Consider the following 16874-nt stretch of genomic DNA (forward strand, 5'->3'; position numbering starts at 1 on the left):
TGCACACCACATTTTTCCATCAGCTGATCTTTGTTTACATTGACGTACATTCAATTGACATCTTAGTTCCAATGTGAAAGGTCTATAGCTGAATTGTAATGATTATAAATATGTTGTTCTTATTGTGATTAATAAATTACTTTGTGATTTTTTATGCTTTTAAGGATTGTTTGATTTAATTATGACTGACTTTTAATATTTTCAGACACCTTAAAGCATTCTTTTAGAACAATCTCAATGTTCAATTGTTAGCTAAACTTAATGTTTATTATAATCTAACTAAATTAACATATAAAACGTATCTAAATAATCTAAATCGTGGTCTCTTTATTTGTTTTCTCAAAGGGTAATATTTTCATCCTTTTATAGGGGGGGGGGGGGGGGGTCATTTTATCTTGGGAGCAGGATATACCCTTCTCCAAAATAGTCATAAACCTTCCCTGGACCTATAAAAAGCTACACTGCACTGTAAAGAAAAACCATTTCGATTCAGTGGTTACGGACATCCTTAGCTTTTTATAATAGGAGTATAAACACATAGCATTTATTTATATTCGTATTTTGTCTCTTTATAATAATATCTTTGCGTGTTATGACTGATCTGGTCTTATTTAAACCTAGCTTGATAAACGTTTTGTAAAAAAAATTTCAGGGTCGAAATTCTCTTTTTTTCAATATTCGGTTAATAATTGCAATTAAATTAAAATTTTTCTGAATTATTTTTACAACACATCATATTTTCTTGTTTGCAATATTTTATTTCAATTCTTATTTTCGATGTAATTTTTCCATAAAATATTTTTAACTGTGATATAAATTTTATTTTTTTCCATTTATTTAAAGAATAAAGTATTAAACAGTACAATAGACTAATTTTTTAGTGTGCCTCTTAGAGGTTAAAGGTTAAAAGAATTATTACTTATATTTTATTCATGTTTTCTTTTTTATTTTTAATAATAGTTATTTGAATAATTTAATTTAGAATTCTCATAAATAAGAATATTAAAAACACTATTGCATTATTCTTATTCAAATGTTGCAAATAAAGTCTACATATTTTTGCTGGTTTTGCAAAAAATGTAAAAAAAATATGGAATGTTGAAAAATCTGGTTCTAAAAATATTTCATAATATGGTATCACTATACATAATAGCCATGAATATACTCTTTGATTTTAGTGTGATTATAAAGCAATAACATGACATTTAAACTGGCCTAAACTCTGCATCCAAAACTGTTAAAGTAATCCCAAGAGTTGTAATGATAATGCACACATGGAATAATTATACTTAGAATGTGTTTCACCTCTAAATATGCCTTATCTACTAAATTAATATTTTATAATATTAAACTATGATAATGCATATAGCACTCATATTGTTGCAGTTCTGTAATATCCTAATATAATATTCTATGTAGTATCTTCTATACTTTTATTCTATAATATTAATCTATGATAATGCACATAGCCCTCATATTACTATAGTTCTGTAATTTTCTAATATAATAATCTATGTAGTATCTACTATTCTAACATTCTATAACATTAATCTATGATAATGCACATAGCCTTCATATTACTATAGTTCTGTTATTTTCTAATATAATAATCTATGTAGTATCTACTATACTAATATTCTATAATATGAATCTATGATAATGCACTTAGCCTTCATATTACTATAGTTCTGTTATTTTCTAATATAATAATCTATGTAGTATCTACTATACTAATAATCTATGATATTAATCTATGATAATGCACATATCCCTCATATTGCTGCAGTTCTGCAATATTCTAATGTAATATTCTATGTAGTATCTACTATACTGATATTCTATATCATTAATCTATGTTAATGCACATAGCCCTCATATTACTGCAGTAATGTAATATTCTAATGTAATATTCTATGTAGTATCTACTATACTAATATTCTATAATATTAATCTATGATAATTCACATATCTTCATATTACTATAGTTCTGTAATATTCTAATGTAATATTCTATGTAGTATCTACTATACTAATATTCTATAATATTAATCTATGATAATGCACATTTCCTTCATATTACTATAGTTCTGTAATATTCTAATGTAATATTCTATGTAGTATCTACTATACTAATATTCTATAATATTAATCTATGATAATGCACATAGCCCTCATATTGCTGCAGTTCTGTAATATTCTAAAACAAAACACAATATGTTAAACTATATAAAAACCAGAGATAAAAGGGTTTTTAAATGATTAAAAAAAAATATTTATGAACTTGAACACGTTTTTCAAATCCCTTTATAGAATATAATAATGTTTTTTGTTTGTACCTAAAGGAATCTGAACTTACAAGGTTTCCCATTTTAAGGAAACTAAATATGACCTGTGGTGGTTTTAGGCCATTTTATTTCTACATTTATGATTTTAGATGGTTTCAGAATATTTTTTCTGCTCATTAAACTAAACGTCCCTAGATGCTAAAGAGCAGCCGCAAATATTATTTAAGATATTTTAGAAATTTCAGTATCAGTATTCGTCAAGATGACTTCAGCCAAACATATGTCTATGACGCCTAGAACCAAAATTGCATGAAATATATTTAAAGGTAAAAAAGGGCGAATGTGATGAGATTTTATTTTTGCAGTAAAATTGTTTCCTTTTAGCAAATTAACTTCACAGCATTTTCATGGATTCAGGAAAATCTCAATAGAAAATGAATTACTCCTCTCTCAATCAGATAAGATAATTTACTTTCCAACATGGCTTCGAAACTGATTAATATCTGCTGGATTAGAACCGGTTCTCAGTAATTCTAAAAAATCATGTATAGCATCGTATTACAGACAAATTTTCACGAATATTAAAATAAAAATCATAAAATTTATTCCATGAATCATAAATTAAATATGAGGGACTGAAGGCCCAGGCTAACAAAGCCGATTTTAATTTTATAATAATATCCGTGGAAACCTATCTATAATACGATGCGATAAATAACTATCATTGTTCTATCCCTCTTTCCATGTGAAAAGCATGTCTTCATTTATCTTCCTCTCTTATTCATACAGGATTGGAAAGTTTTTTTTGTACAGTACTCAACTCTTCCCTTTAATTTTATTTTCTCTTTTAGAAACACCCTTTTTGAAGCGTAGATCAATTACATTATTTAATATATATGTCTGTCTGTCGGACTGAAAAAGAAAAAAAGGACCATAAATGCCTAAGTTTTGTAGAATCTCTGTCTCTGTCGATCAATTTATCTATTTCATAATTTCCTTATCTCTCTCTTTCTCTCTTTCTCTCTCTCTCTCTCTCTCTCTCACACACACACTCTTTCTTTCTTAGTCTTCTATTCTCTTTCTTTCTATATCTATCTTTCTTTTTATAATTTTTTCTGTTTAATTTTCTTTCTTTCTCTTTCTTCTCTTATTCACATAATATATTTGATTTCCCTTTCCTCTCTCCCCTTCCCTACCTAAAATTTTAAAAACATCAACCTGCGGGTACCACAGGCACAACCAAAAGTTTGTGTATGGATGGAAAGTAATACCTTACATGTCCATCCATTATGTACAGTCCATCAGAAGCAGAACAACAGCTCTTCTTTTAACAGACTAATTGTCATTACATTTACATTTAACATCGAGCTAAACTACAAGACTGAAGAGGGTGCCATGTTCCCCGAAATATATTTCAATAAATAACTAAGAAGTATCAAAGACTTTTTCACTCAGTGAATTTATCATGTTTGTCATTACATAACTTTGTGATAATTATGAACTTATTAGAATACTAAACAAACACATTATCAACCCATCCCCTCCCTTTCATTTAAGTTCAAAATGAGAGAAACGGGTTTCATTGCTAAACAAGGCATTTTGAGGGGAAAACGCTGCACAAACCTTCCATGTAAATAAAATATCTGAGTCCCTGGTAAAATGTAATTGACCAATTCACCTTCCCATTTTCACTTGTTAAATGCATTACAAGTCCTATTTACATAGAGTTCAATTACTTCATACGAGCGGGGCTGCTGTCCATGACACTCGTCATGACACGTGTCAGTTCTAACAATGGGGAGCGAAATATCTCCCCTTCTGTCCAAACACGACCTTTGTCTGCAAGTCCCGACTGTGCCTGGTAAAATGTTTCGCCTGTTTTAGGCCAAGGCTTCCCCCCCCCCCCCTACCCTAACTATTAATGTCACGCACCTGACATAGCAGCAGTATGAACCATTTTTTATGGGTGTAGTTATGAAACCGGTGTTAAACCACGATTCGAACCTATTAAATCCACCACGACGAGCAGACGCGCTACGTGTTGAGCCACAGTCAAGGGTTTTTATTTACCTATAATACATACAGGTATTAGACGGCCTACAAAATGGGGACCTTAATCTTATCCCCAATAATAATTTTTTGTGTATATTAAAGTTATTGGTGGAACAGTTTGGACACTGAGTCAAGATCTAATGAATGTACCCAAAGTTTTTCAACCAACGAAAAAGATCATATTAATAAAACCCCCTTGTTTCCTACCCCTTCACCCCCCCCCCCCCCCCCCGACTTTAAAATTACACTCTCTTGAATCTGATCCTGGTATTACTCCCCTCTACAGATCACACTCCGCTCGATTTTGGTGTTTTGGAAAAATTGAAAAAGGGGTTTAAAATTTTTTAGTGCACTTTGTATTTTCCCCATCGCAAAACTATTTGCACACCACTTAGCCAGATCTTTTACTTTAGTTATAAGATCCAAAACTTAAAAGTACCCAAAGTTTTTAATCCACATAGGGGCAAAAATTTCGACGTGGGTATTTGAAAGAATGTTTTATTGACTCCATACATTGAGCTTGGAATTAAATGCATTTTGAATTCAATTAAAGTACTTCTATTCTCAAATATGTATACTCAACCTGGAGGAAGGGAGATTTATCTAAAATTTTTTTGATAAAAACATAGTTTGTAGATTAAAATATAAATTGTTCCAGGAAAAACGCAGGATTGACAAACGTCAGAGGGTTCAAACGCAGGAGTGTCCAAAATATCAAGTATTTAAGTATTTTTATACAGGTGTGATATTTATATACAAATAGCCCCCCCCCCCCCCGCAGGGGTTAGGCATTTACTTAACCTATAAGATGGTTAAAAATGGGATAGGTTAGGTTAATTGTCCACACCTGTGTTTGTCCTAGGACCTATCAAAACCTATTCTCTGTTCTTCCACCCCTAATACAATTTAAATAAAAATTAACATACCTCCTCCATTGCCCCTGTGATAGATGTATGTATTTATATATAGTTAAGTTAAGTGCACTTTAAAAGATGTGTTAATTGATTTGAAAATTGAAAAATTCAATGCCTTCTTTGCATCTACTGATTTTGATTTATAGAGCCTTTATTCTAGAGATCTTCATTATACAAAGTCAGGTAATATCCTCTTAGAATTTTTTTTCAATTTTGAAAATTTAAGTCTGTATGAAAACAAAATTATTTTAATATAGGATATAAATATATTAGAGTAAAACACTAGAGGGAGAAAGGATTAAATAACTGCATGATGATTCCTTTAGTAGTTAGGTACGATTTAGAAAGCGTAGCAACTCTATAATCATTACCAAAATGTCCGTACGTCCATTTTAAACATGTTGATTTTTTTACTTTTTTAAATAGCTTTTTTCGTTAATATAGGCATGTTTTAATTATCCTATCGATTTCAAATTTTACATGGTGATTCCTGAAATAGTTACGTACGAGTTAGAAAGCGTAGCAATTCTATAATCGTTAACAGAATGTCCGTACGTCCATTTTAAAAATGTTGATTTTTTAACATTTTTAACAACAAATTTGTATGTGACCTAATTATCCGATTGGTCTGATTTTTGGTATACTGATTCCTGGGACAAAAAAGTACAATATTATAAGCGAAGCAACTCTATAATCAAGTCCTAAAAATGTAAGTATGTCCATACTCATTATCCTGTATCAAGCAGTTTTTCAACAAATTTACTTACAATTTTGCTTTGACTCTTATACATTCGCATTCTGATTATTCAGTTCTGACATTATACAAGTGTTAATGTTCGTTTGTCCTACCGTTTCAGAGCTTCGCTTTTATGGATGTTGTCATCCTTGTTCTTTTATATTCAGGCGAGGGGAAGTTGGACAAAACATTTATATTGTCTATCTTCTATAGCAGCGTACCTGTCGCCTATACAGGCCAAGGCATTCCCCTACTATGACTAAAACTGTCAGCTCCAGTAGGTACCATTTTTAACGTCACAAGTAGGACGCGGTGTGATTCAGTCTCGAAACCGACACCTACCCGAAGCAAACAGGCATGCTACTAATGCCCACGTTTTGATGCCATTATAGTAAAATATGTGCCACGTCCCAACTGTTTTATGTGTTGTTAAATGTTGCTTTTCAGTGAGAAAGTGCAATAATGAAAACATTTCTTACGTAGTATCAGGCATCGTAGGATTGGTTAAGGGAACCATAAAAAAGAATATGATTTTTTGTGTTTACGTCTATTCAAACGCAAGTACTTTATATGGCTACGCCCTAGAAGCCTTTAGGGGCACGTGAGAAGGCGGGAGTTGAATTTGATAACCCAATTATTAATTCACGATTTAAAAAAAAAAAGTGAGAAAAAATATATTTGAAGGGGATTTTTTTCAAAAAATAAATAGTTATAAACCTTCCCAGCACTACGCTGTGAAAGAGAACCACCTCGGTTCAGCGGTTAGATGAGATCGTTCAGTACAAAGAGACAGACTGACATGCTGTTAATTTATTATAAGGATATTAGCGGCTGTGCTGCTAGCATCCAGGGGCTCTGTAAACAAAGGGGTACAAAAAGGGGAAGAAAAATATTCTCAAACCATTCCAAATCTTAAATCAAAAAACAAAAAAAGTTAAATAGCCTAAAACCATCGTGGGACCTATAAAGAGTACTTAATCAATCAATTAACTGGCGAGAGGTTCAGACAAAAAAAGCTTTACTACTTTGCATGATAGGATTGGCAATTAGATTTCGGCAACAACTTTTTGCTCTGGTGTATCATTATAACATCTTGAATTTTCGAATGATGATTCCTTTAACCTCTATAATCAGGTTAAAAAAGTTTATCCTTATTATTCACTTAATATTAAAACAGTACTAAAATAGATTATTTCATTCATTATTCAGTTCCACAGATTTAGTCAGCTTTGCTTGTATGGATGTTGTATTTCTTGTTTAATTTTATTTTTGACTTACAATGATTGTCAAGCTTAAAAATATGTAGGTCAATATTTCATACAACAGATCTATAGTATAGATATATAACTACCTGCCCCCCTTTTACAAGGACTTTCTGCGTCTGCTAGCAAATTGTTTTCTGCTATTTGGCTGTGTTAATATTCATATTGGTTGGACACTATTGGTTGGACACTATTGGTTGGACACTATTGGTTGATTCTTAAGATCCTTGGGGTGGGGACGTACAGTTATTTAACCCCTTCTCCCATCTAGTGTTTTACTCTAATTTTCATGATATTAGTATAAAGCCAATCTAGTTCTCCATACAATCCTGACTTGTACACTGAATGTAATTGATAGGCCTATTTAGGTGAAATCTTTCTTTACACTGATCCATAAATAAAGAGGTAGGCATATAAAGTAATAAAATAAAAATATCTCTCATAGCCTCGGATGGGAGACAGCGTAAAGTGGCACCAAAACATGGCCTCATTCAATAAAGTTTACCAATGAGAGGCCAGTATAAAATGACCAATGGTAAAATGGTAACTGGCCTCTCAAAGGTTATTTTATCGTATGACGACATTTTTGGTAACATTTTAGGCTGTTTCCTCGGGTGGCCTTTAAAACGGGATACACACAATACAATAATATTTTCTTATTCGTTGGCTTAAAAACTTTAGGGAATTTATTAGATTTTGATTGGTTTGTTTATTATGTTGAGTGTGTAAACGTTTTAACGACAAATTTTAATTCACAGAAGGGGTAATTTTGTGTGTCATTATGGGGGATGTACATCAATTTTTCGGACAGTGTCTTATCCCTCCGATACGCTACTAGATATTATATTTTAGTGTATATCTGAACTAATTCTTGCTAAATTGTTGTGCATGGTTTAATGGTAAAACGTATTTTAGAAAACCTACCATTTGATTGCAAGACCTTTGTCTGATTTAATTATAGTATGGATGTGTAACCAGACAACTACCTGTATCCCCCTATTATGAACCTTTTTCGTCTGCTAGCAAATTGCTTTCTGCTCTTTTGTAGCGACTTGGCTGTGTTAATTAATATTCCTGACGCTATTGGTTCGAGATATACAGTTATTAAACCACTTACCCTTCTATTATTTTACTCTAATATTAAATACTTTTGTTACTTTTCCTAATATCCTGACGTTCCACAAACACATCTATGTTGAATCAACATCAGTGGGGTATTAAAGATTATCAGCTGATATAAATAACAGCAGAACAAAAAAACTATTCATGCAAAACATTATTGTTACTCTTAGTATATAATAACTTTAGAATCAGTATTTTCTTTGCTCTAAAAGGGTATCGGAACAAGTCGTTATAGGATTTATTTGTACCTAGAAATATACTCCAAAATATATGCCTAAGGCAATAATACTAAAAATATGTATTATTAGTGACTGCGACCCTAGCATTTGTCGTTTTGTATTTAAAATGGAAGCAATGGAAAGCAAAATAGCATAACACCATTCCAAGGCTTCAATCTATAATATGAAACTAGCGGCTTCGCCCCTAGAGGCCTCTAGTGGCACTCGAGGGAGTAGTTGAATCCAAAAACCCTTTTTTTTTAATTTAGATTTTTTTTTAAATCTAGGGGGGGGTGCCCCTCACCCCAACCACATTTTTTATTTTAGTTTTTTTTTAAATAAAAAAAATATACAATGTGTATCAGAAAAAACTGTGTTTTCCAGTTTTGGGAATCAACAAGAAGGAGCATGAAAAAAATAATTATAGGTCCATATTCTCTATAAAAATGCACATAAAATTTACTTAAAGTGGTTTTTGATATCTCTAAAAATGTGGCTGTACTGATAGGTACATGTAGATTAAAAATGCTTGACAACGATGAGATTCAATTAACTTATTTTTTTGCAACATATAGGCTGAAAAGTTCAATATTAAAGTAATAAAAGGTTAAATTAATATCCGCATTTGAGATTTTTTACATATTTTCTTTTTTGGCCACATGCACAGAGCTTTTTGGGTTCCTCGGAATTTAGTTTTTTCTATTTCTCTATTGCAAAGGCATTTTTCATAAAATATCTCTTTTAATTCCATGCGCATTGATAAATATAACAAGTCACTTTTTAGTTCATTTCAATATCTTTAAAAATAAGCAAGCTATCTTAGTTTGAAAATGTCGTTAAAAGTGCTTCTATTTATATTATATTAGGTTAATATGTCACAAATGTCAAATCAAAAGGGATTAAGAGATTAAAAGGGGAGGGGTAGGAGGAACGGTTATGAGAGCATAATTGAATGATCATGATTGAATCGTAATTAAAGCAAAAATAAAATTGGTTATTTATTCTTTTAAAAAGCATCATTGAATTAGATTTTATATGCAATTATTAGAATATTTGGTTGAGCATGCTATAATGTAAAAAGAAGAATTTAATTGGACGGTATAGAATAAAGCAACACACATACATTTTGAGTTCTTTAAGCTCTAAAAAGCGCTATTGTTTTTTTTATAGATATTAAAAAAACACCTTTTAAAATTGATCCATATTTTTTATAGAGATTAAGAATATATAATTATTTCTTTCATACTCCTACTGGTTGTTTCCCAAAACCGGAAAACGCAGTTTTATTTGAAACACCTTGTATACGGAGGGGGATGTTTTTTTCTAGGGGTGATTTTACTTGAGAGGTTGGTGGTACCCTCCCCCAAAATAGTTATGAGAAGCTACCCTGTTAAGGAGAACCCAATCTGTTCAGCGGTTAGCGAGATCCTTCGGTACAAACAAACAAACAGACATCGTTCTACTTTGTATTATAGATAACCTAATACCATCCCAGAACCTATGTGATGCTTCCCTAATATTTAGAAATCAAAAGGTTGAGAAAGTTTTCAATGGTCAAATATTAGTTTTAAGATTCAATAAAAAAAACCTTACTTCTTTATGTAATGGCTCGCAGCGCATATCTAAAGCGTGTTATTCTCCATAACTATACATCCTTATAATAAAGTAACAGGATGTGTGTTTGTCTGTGTGTCTGAATCCATCGGGTTTTCCTTAACAGGGTAGTTTCTCATAGGTCCCATGAAGGTTTATAACTTTTTTTCGGGGAGGGTACCACCACCCTCCAAAGAGAAATCGCCCCTAGAAAAAATTACCCCCCCCCCAAAAAAAAAATTAACTAAAATTAAAAAATTAACCCCCTCCCAAAAAAAGTTTTTTTACACCACTCTAAACATTTCTTTTACTTTTTCTATTTCTTTTAAAGTCTAAAAAAGAAATCAAATGCGACTCCCCCCTCCTCAAGTGCCCTTAGAGGCATCTAGGGGCGTAGCCGCTAGTGTTTTATATTGTAAAAGTGTCTCTTGTTTCTGGTCGGAATGTTAACTCGATCAAATCGGGCCCTTGGTTGTTCATAAAAGATCAAGGGGGGAGGTACTCGTCCCCTCTATTAGCTCAATTTATTTTATTCTCAGGACAACAAGGTTACAATATTATAGGAGAAGCATATCTATCAATCAAGTCTTATAATGTGAGTAAGTTTTTAAACTATATCTTTTATTTTGCAATTTTTCAACAAATTTGTTTAGACTTATTAGTTCTGACACAAGTGCTAATGTTCGTTTGTACATCCTAATGTCTTATTTTACAGCTTCGCTTTCATGGATGACGTCCTCCTTGTTTTATTTTATATAATTCTAGAAATTAAGTATTTATAAATGTACTGTACTGAGAAAATCAGATATCAAGAAACTTTTTTTCTTTGATGTGTTAATCTTAAACAATTCTAGGAAACCAGATCATTCATTACCAGAATTAAGAATTAACAAGAATTACAATATTTATAAAAGCGAAAATCTAAAATCAAACTAAAGGGCAAACAAGCATAAATGAATACAGTGTCAGAGCTAAAGTCTAAACAAAATTGTACCTGTTGTTACTTTGCTTAAATTGAGGACTCATTTCGCATTGTCCAAGGAATTATTATTTAAAAATCAGATAAATAGAATAATTATATCATACAAAAATTTCTGTCAGAAACGTTGAAAAATTTTCATGTTTCAAGTGGACGTACGGACTTTCTGCTAACTGTTATATTTTCCACACTTTGTAACCTTACCTAACTGTTACAGGAATCATCGCTTAAAGTTTGAATGACAATTATACCATACCAAATTAACTAAAAGAGCAATCTATTACAGAATTTTATCATAGAGATCCCTTCATTTCTCAAGTTTCTCTAGAGGCCGCGCACCTTTGATTAATGACATAAAGATTGTTTTAATTTAAAACAATTAAATAAATATAATATATGTGAAACACAATAAAACTAAGAAAAAGCATGTAAAAACATAAATAGGAATGTACAATGTAATTACTTATGAACAAAGGGATAATTAATATTTTGGTTTTAAAGAGGAAACAAAAATTTAAGAATTTTAAGGAAAATTTTTTTTTTTTAAATGCAAGCTCAATATTTTTTTTTTAGTTGCACACAAAAATATTAAGAAATATAACCGGTGGACTAAGCTATAAACTACAAGATAATGCTTATTGATCAGAAGAAGGCTTTATTGTGTTCTGGTTAGTCCCGCAGGGTTAGTAAAGATTAGGAGGGGTGAGCGGGGAGTGTTTGGGGACACATTGAGGTAAAGTACCAAGTACATACATATTTCCAATTACCTCTTCCTGTATCTCGTAGGAATTACGGCCTAAATAAATCATAGAATAATGTGACATCTATTGTATGCTTGCCACAATTGGATATAAAATATACGTGGATATTATGACAGGGGAAAAATTGTCGTCAATTTAGCTTGCTAACATGGAACTCATTTATTGGTCAGTTCGTTCATCCAGTAGTAGGGCAGGGAATTGGGTAAAGGTGGTGGAAGGTTTGTGGTCCGCTGCGTGTTTTACTTTATGAAAATCTAGTGTAAGATCCAAGTAAAAATAAATCTATTCTTTCCACAGGGATAAAGAGGTTGAAAACATGATAGTTTTATACAAGATAAAAAATCTGGCAACCCCTTTAAGGAAGGAAAGAGAAATATGTTTCATTTTAACGTTCTCCCTATTAGCCATGTTTTAAAACCTTAAAAAATAACAGAATACTGTAATTTAAAGTTTTCGCTTTCTAAATCGTACCTTACTATTACAGGAATAGCAAACCATTACAAACGTACAGTCAAACACTAAAAATAGAAAATATTCGCTTTTATAATGATAAACTTATTTTATGATTGTATAGGTATTTAGTTACCTTTTATGTGTAAGTTGTCCTACGTGATTAAAATCTCCTAAAAACTAATATGGAAGACGACTTTATGTTGGAAATTGTGCGCGGTATATCCCTTGAGACCCAAGCCAAGCGCTTTGTGTTTGTTTATATTTATTTTGATTGCGCACGGAGAAGGTGAATGAAAATGAGACAATGTATTTGGTATGAAAGAATTGTCCCCTGTGCTTAAAACACATCCAAGATCTCCCTGCTTGATAAGTAATCTAACTAGGTAAATTTTGATGTGCGTTTTGTGAAATAAAAAGTCCAAAAAATGCAATTATTTTATTTTTAAAAGTCGTATTTTTATATCTTTTATTTCTTAAGATAGACTAATCAGATTTTGATTAAACTTATATATGAATAAAATATAATGTTTTTTTTTATTTCTGACACATAAACCAATTAGTTTTATTCTGTTTTACTATGCTTTTTCTTGAAAATAAGATTTAATTTTTTGAAAATTAGCGAACCAGAAGTTGACCATGAAACCTTGTTGTTTTGTTATTATTTTCATTTTCTTAAATTTAAATTAATTTTGAAATCTTTTTGAAGCCTTTTGGAAGCCCTTTATTTAACAAAAAGCATAAAATGAAATATGAATTATTATAAAATCATGTATTAATTTCACTATATTTGTTTCAGGCCAACTGTTTTCATACAATAAACTTGTATTCGTAAACTGCCTTAGATTTTCTCATGGGAGTAGATGTGAAATTTTGTCTGTATGACAAGATCTCGAGAACTGCTGCTAGCATGTTCCGAAACAATGATCCATTGGGATTTGCAACAGTGAAAGGAAAGTGTTTTTAGTATTGCAGTACAACCTACCAGTAAATGAAAAGGAGCCGGAGGGGGAGGGGGGCCCATGTTGGGATGAGTTGCATATTTTCTTAATTTACTAGCATTACTATTTGAGGAAAATGTAGACTTAAATTAGCATGGAGTATATTTAGCTTGTCTGAATAATAAATTCAACTGTATACATATACCCAGGAATTTAGGGATCTAGGACGTCCAAGCTTTTTTTAAAGATTGTTGAAAGCTTAGGGGGGTAAACACCCCTTTAACCCTCGCCCACCATGGACGTCTATGCCCCTTATTTTGAAATAAATTGAAAATAAGGGAGAGGTAAGCACCGCAGGTCTGAAACCTGCAGTGTTAGGGTCCTCCGCAGGGGTTAGGCCAGGGGCGTCCAAGCTTTTTATTTTTGGGGGGGTAAAATTTTTTAAAGGAGGGGGTAATTCGGTTTTTGGGGGGGCCGCAAATTTTTTTTACCCCCCCCAAAAATTTTTACACCGGGGGTAAAAATTGCTTGGGGGGGGGTAATTACCCCCCCTGAAATCTGTTGGCAGGGGTAAAATTTGTTTACCCCCCCCAAAATTTACCCCCGGGGTAAAATTTTTTGGGGGGGGGTAATTTAAATTTTATCAAAAATTTAGTATCAAAAATGCGCGTGAAGCGCGCAAAAAAATTTTTTGTTAGAGATTTTCTATTTTGGGCGGGGTATTTACCCCCCTAAAATTGTTTGGGGGGGTAAATACCCCCTCCTATATGGTTGGGGGTGCCTACGGCACCCCCAGGGTAGGGGTAAATTTTAAATGGGGGGGGGGGGGGGGTAATCGCCCCATTACCCCCCCCCCCCCTTGGACGCCTATGGGTTAGGCATAGCAAAGAAATCACACCTCCCTTCCCCCCAATCTCCTTGCTTAAATTTTTTTTCTATTTCAGGTGTTTTAACATTAAATTAATATACCATTGTTATGCCACTATGTCCCAGGCATTTAGTAAAATTTTGTACAGTTACAAATTATCCAAATCCGGAATTCCAGTAATATAACACAAAAATGTAAAATTAATGCACTCTCCTAAAATTCATAAAACAAGAAAGAAAAAGTCAATTGATAATATTTATTTTCTAGCGACTACGCCCCTATAGGCATCTAGGAGCACTTGAGGGGAAGTGAGGTGATTTATCGTGGTATGTTTGGGCATTTTCCCCTAAAATAGCTCCCACATTCCCAGGACCTATTAGAAGCGAACCCAGTAAAAGTGTCTGACTCTGATTATGACGTAAAAAAATTAGCCAGTGAGAGGCTAGTATTCACTGTAATTGAGCAAAGGTAAAGTTTATAGTGGCCTATCATTGGCTATTTTTTGTTACGTCATAATCAGAGTCAGACACTTTTACTAGGTTCATTAGAAGCTACACTGTAAAGAAAATCATATCGGTTCAGCGCTCATCAAGCTTATTCAGTACAAACAGAAACACAGATAGACATCCTGTTACTTTTATTTTAGGATAGGGTAGCTGCACTACTAAAGAGAAACATTTGTTAAAGACAATTATTTGATTTATATTTTCCTGTTTTATTGAATATATCTCATATTTTAATTGTTCCTTGGTTAATTAAAACGACTATTGTAATTGGGTGCTTTGTAGGAACTTTTTTTCGCAAACATACCTAAATGCCTAAAACAATTTATCTTTGCAATCAAATGTAATATATCATATAAACATTTCCTTATGGTATGTCATTAGGTACACTTTTGTAAAATCCTTATAATAAAGTAACAGGATGTCTATGTATCTATGTGTTTGTATGTTTGTACCGAAGGACCTCGTTAACCGCTGAACCGAACGAATTCTCCTTAACAGAGTGGCTTCTCATAGGTCCCGGGAAAGTTTATAACTATTTTGATTGAGGGTACCACCACCCTCCCAAGAGAAATCACAAAAAAAAACTAGGGGCCTTTAGGGGCGTAGCCGCTAGTATATAGATAAAGTAAAAAGAATGAAAACATCCATTAGTAGCGAAGCACAAAATCAGTTCATGAATAAATTGAGGCAAAATTTTTTAAGCAAAATAAAAAAAAGATAACCTTTAAAAGCAGTATTTTAAATGGTTATTCAACCTTGTAATTTTTAAACTTGAATATATTGTCGATCTTTTGCATGGGTCTCTGTTAAGAACAAGGATAACAACAACCAAAAGTAGCGAAGCACAAAAAAAACATTGATCCCGAAAACTTCATCAAAAATAATAATATGTCTTTTATGCATGAGCCATGGACTGGCAGACAAAGTAAGTTGTATAATGGATACTTCTTGGAAAATGGAACATTCACAAAAAAAATCACAAACTTATCTTTAATCATATCAGATTTCAGCTGGAAAAAGCTAACCAACCAATCAAAAGCACCAGAGATATGTCGGAAACAGTAAAAAAAAAGCCCGGCTTTAATCAGCTTCAAAACAGTCGGTCTACTCAAATATGATGAGAATGTTGACAATAAAATAAAGGTCTAGCTTTAATAGCAGCTGAGTAAATATAATTTCTCCCAAGGCTTTACGAACGGACTGACATAGTAAATTGTAAAGTAGCTTTGCTACTAATAACTAATCTTTTTTTTCAGTGCTACTACTAAAACCTAGTGCATCTAATATAATGTACATACAAGAGTTTACACAATACATCCAATTTAAAGATTAGCAAAGTACTCTTCTCTAATGGCTGTTCTTTTATTTGATAATAGCGTCTGCGCCTCAAGCTAAGAAGAAGAGATAGAAAAAAATTTCTAAACCATCTCCCCAGACCTTTGTGTGGCTTCCCTAAAATGAAAATTTTATCTATTTAGTAGTTATTGACAAAAAAAAATATGCTATTTTAAACATTCGAATGTATTGCCAAATCGAAAAAACATACGGATTGTATTTTGTATAATATGATTTCCAAGATCAACTACTAAAAGTACAATAACAGTACAAAAATTTGATAAATAACTTTATAACATAACTTTATCAATCTTAACCAAAATTTTGCTTACAGAGATATTATATGTTAATATTGTACAGGGTCATTCAAGAGAAATGATTTTAAAAAAAATTTAAAAATTATGCATAGAAAATAAAACAATTATGTAAAATCCTTTAGATATTTGGAAAACCTATTATGAGACATTTATGTTTCAAATATTTGAAAATGATTATTTCAACAAATTATGCCCTAAAAACCAGTTTTTCCAAAGGCCTTTTTTTTGAAGATTTATTGATTTAAAGGTTGTAAAAAAATGTGCACCTTTTTTAAATTTAAATTGCGCAGCTTGTATTAACAGTAGAGAAATGTTATGCATATCGTTAGAATCGTCTTAAGCTCTGTTTTTTATTAAATAAAAACCATTCCTGTGCTACGTATAGTATAGGAGCTACGAGGTAAAATGTTCCAATTACTTAAAACTTTTCAACCTTTTTCTCACATTTTTCAATATAGCTCCTAAACTACAAATAGCACAAAAATGGGTCTTATATTTACGAAAGAAAAAAAAGAGCTTACGACGATTCCAACGG

The sequence above is a fragment of the Acartia tonsa genome, chromosome 7 (genome assembly GCF_053477335.1).
Source record: "Acartia tonsa isolate MP-2025a chromosome 7, ASM5347733v1, whole genome shotgun sequence".
In the NCBI taxonomy this organism is placed as follows: Eukaryota; Metazoa; Arthropoda; class Copepoda; order Calanoida; family Acartiidae; genus Acartia; species Acartia tonsa.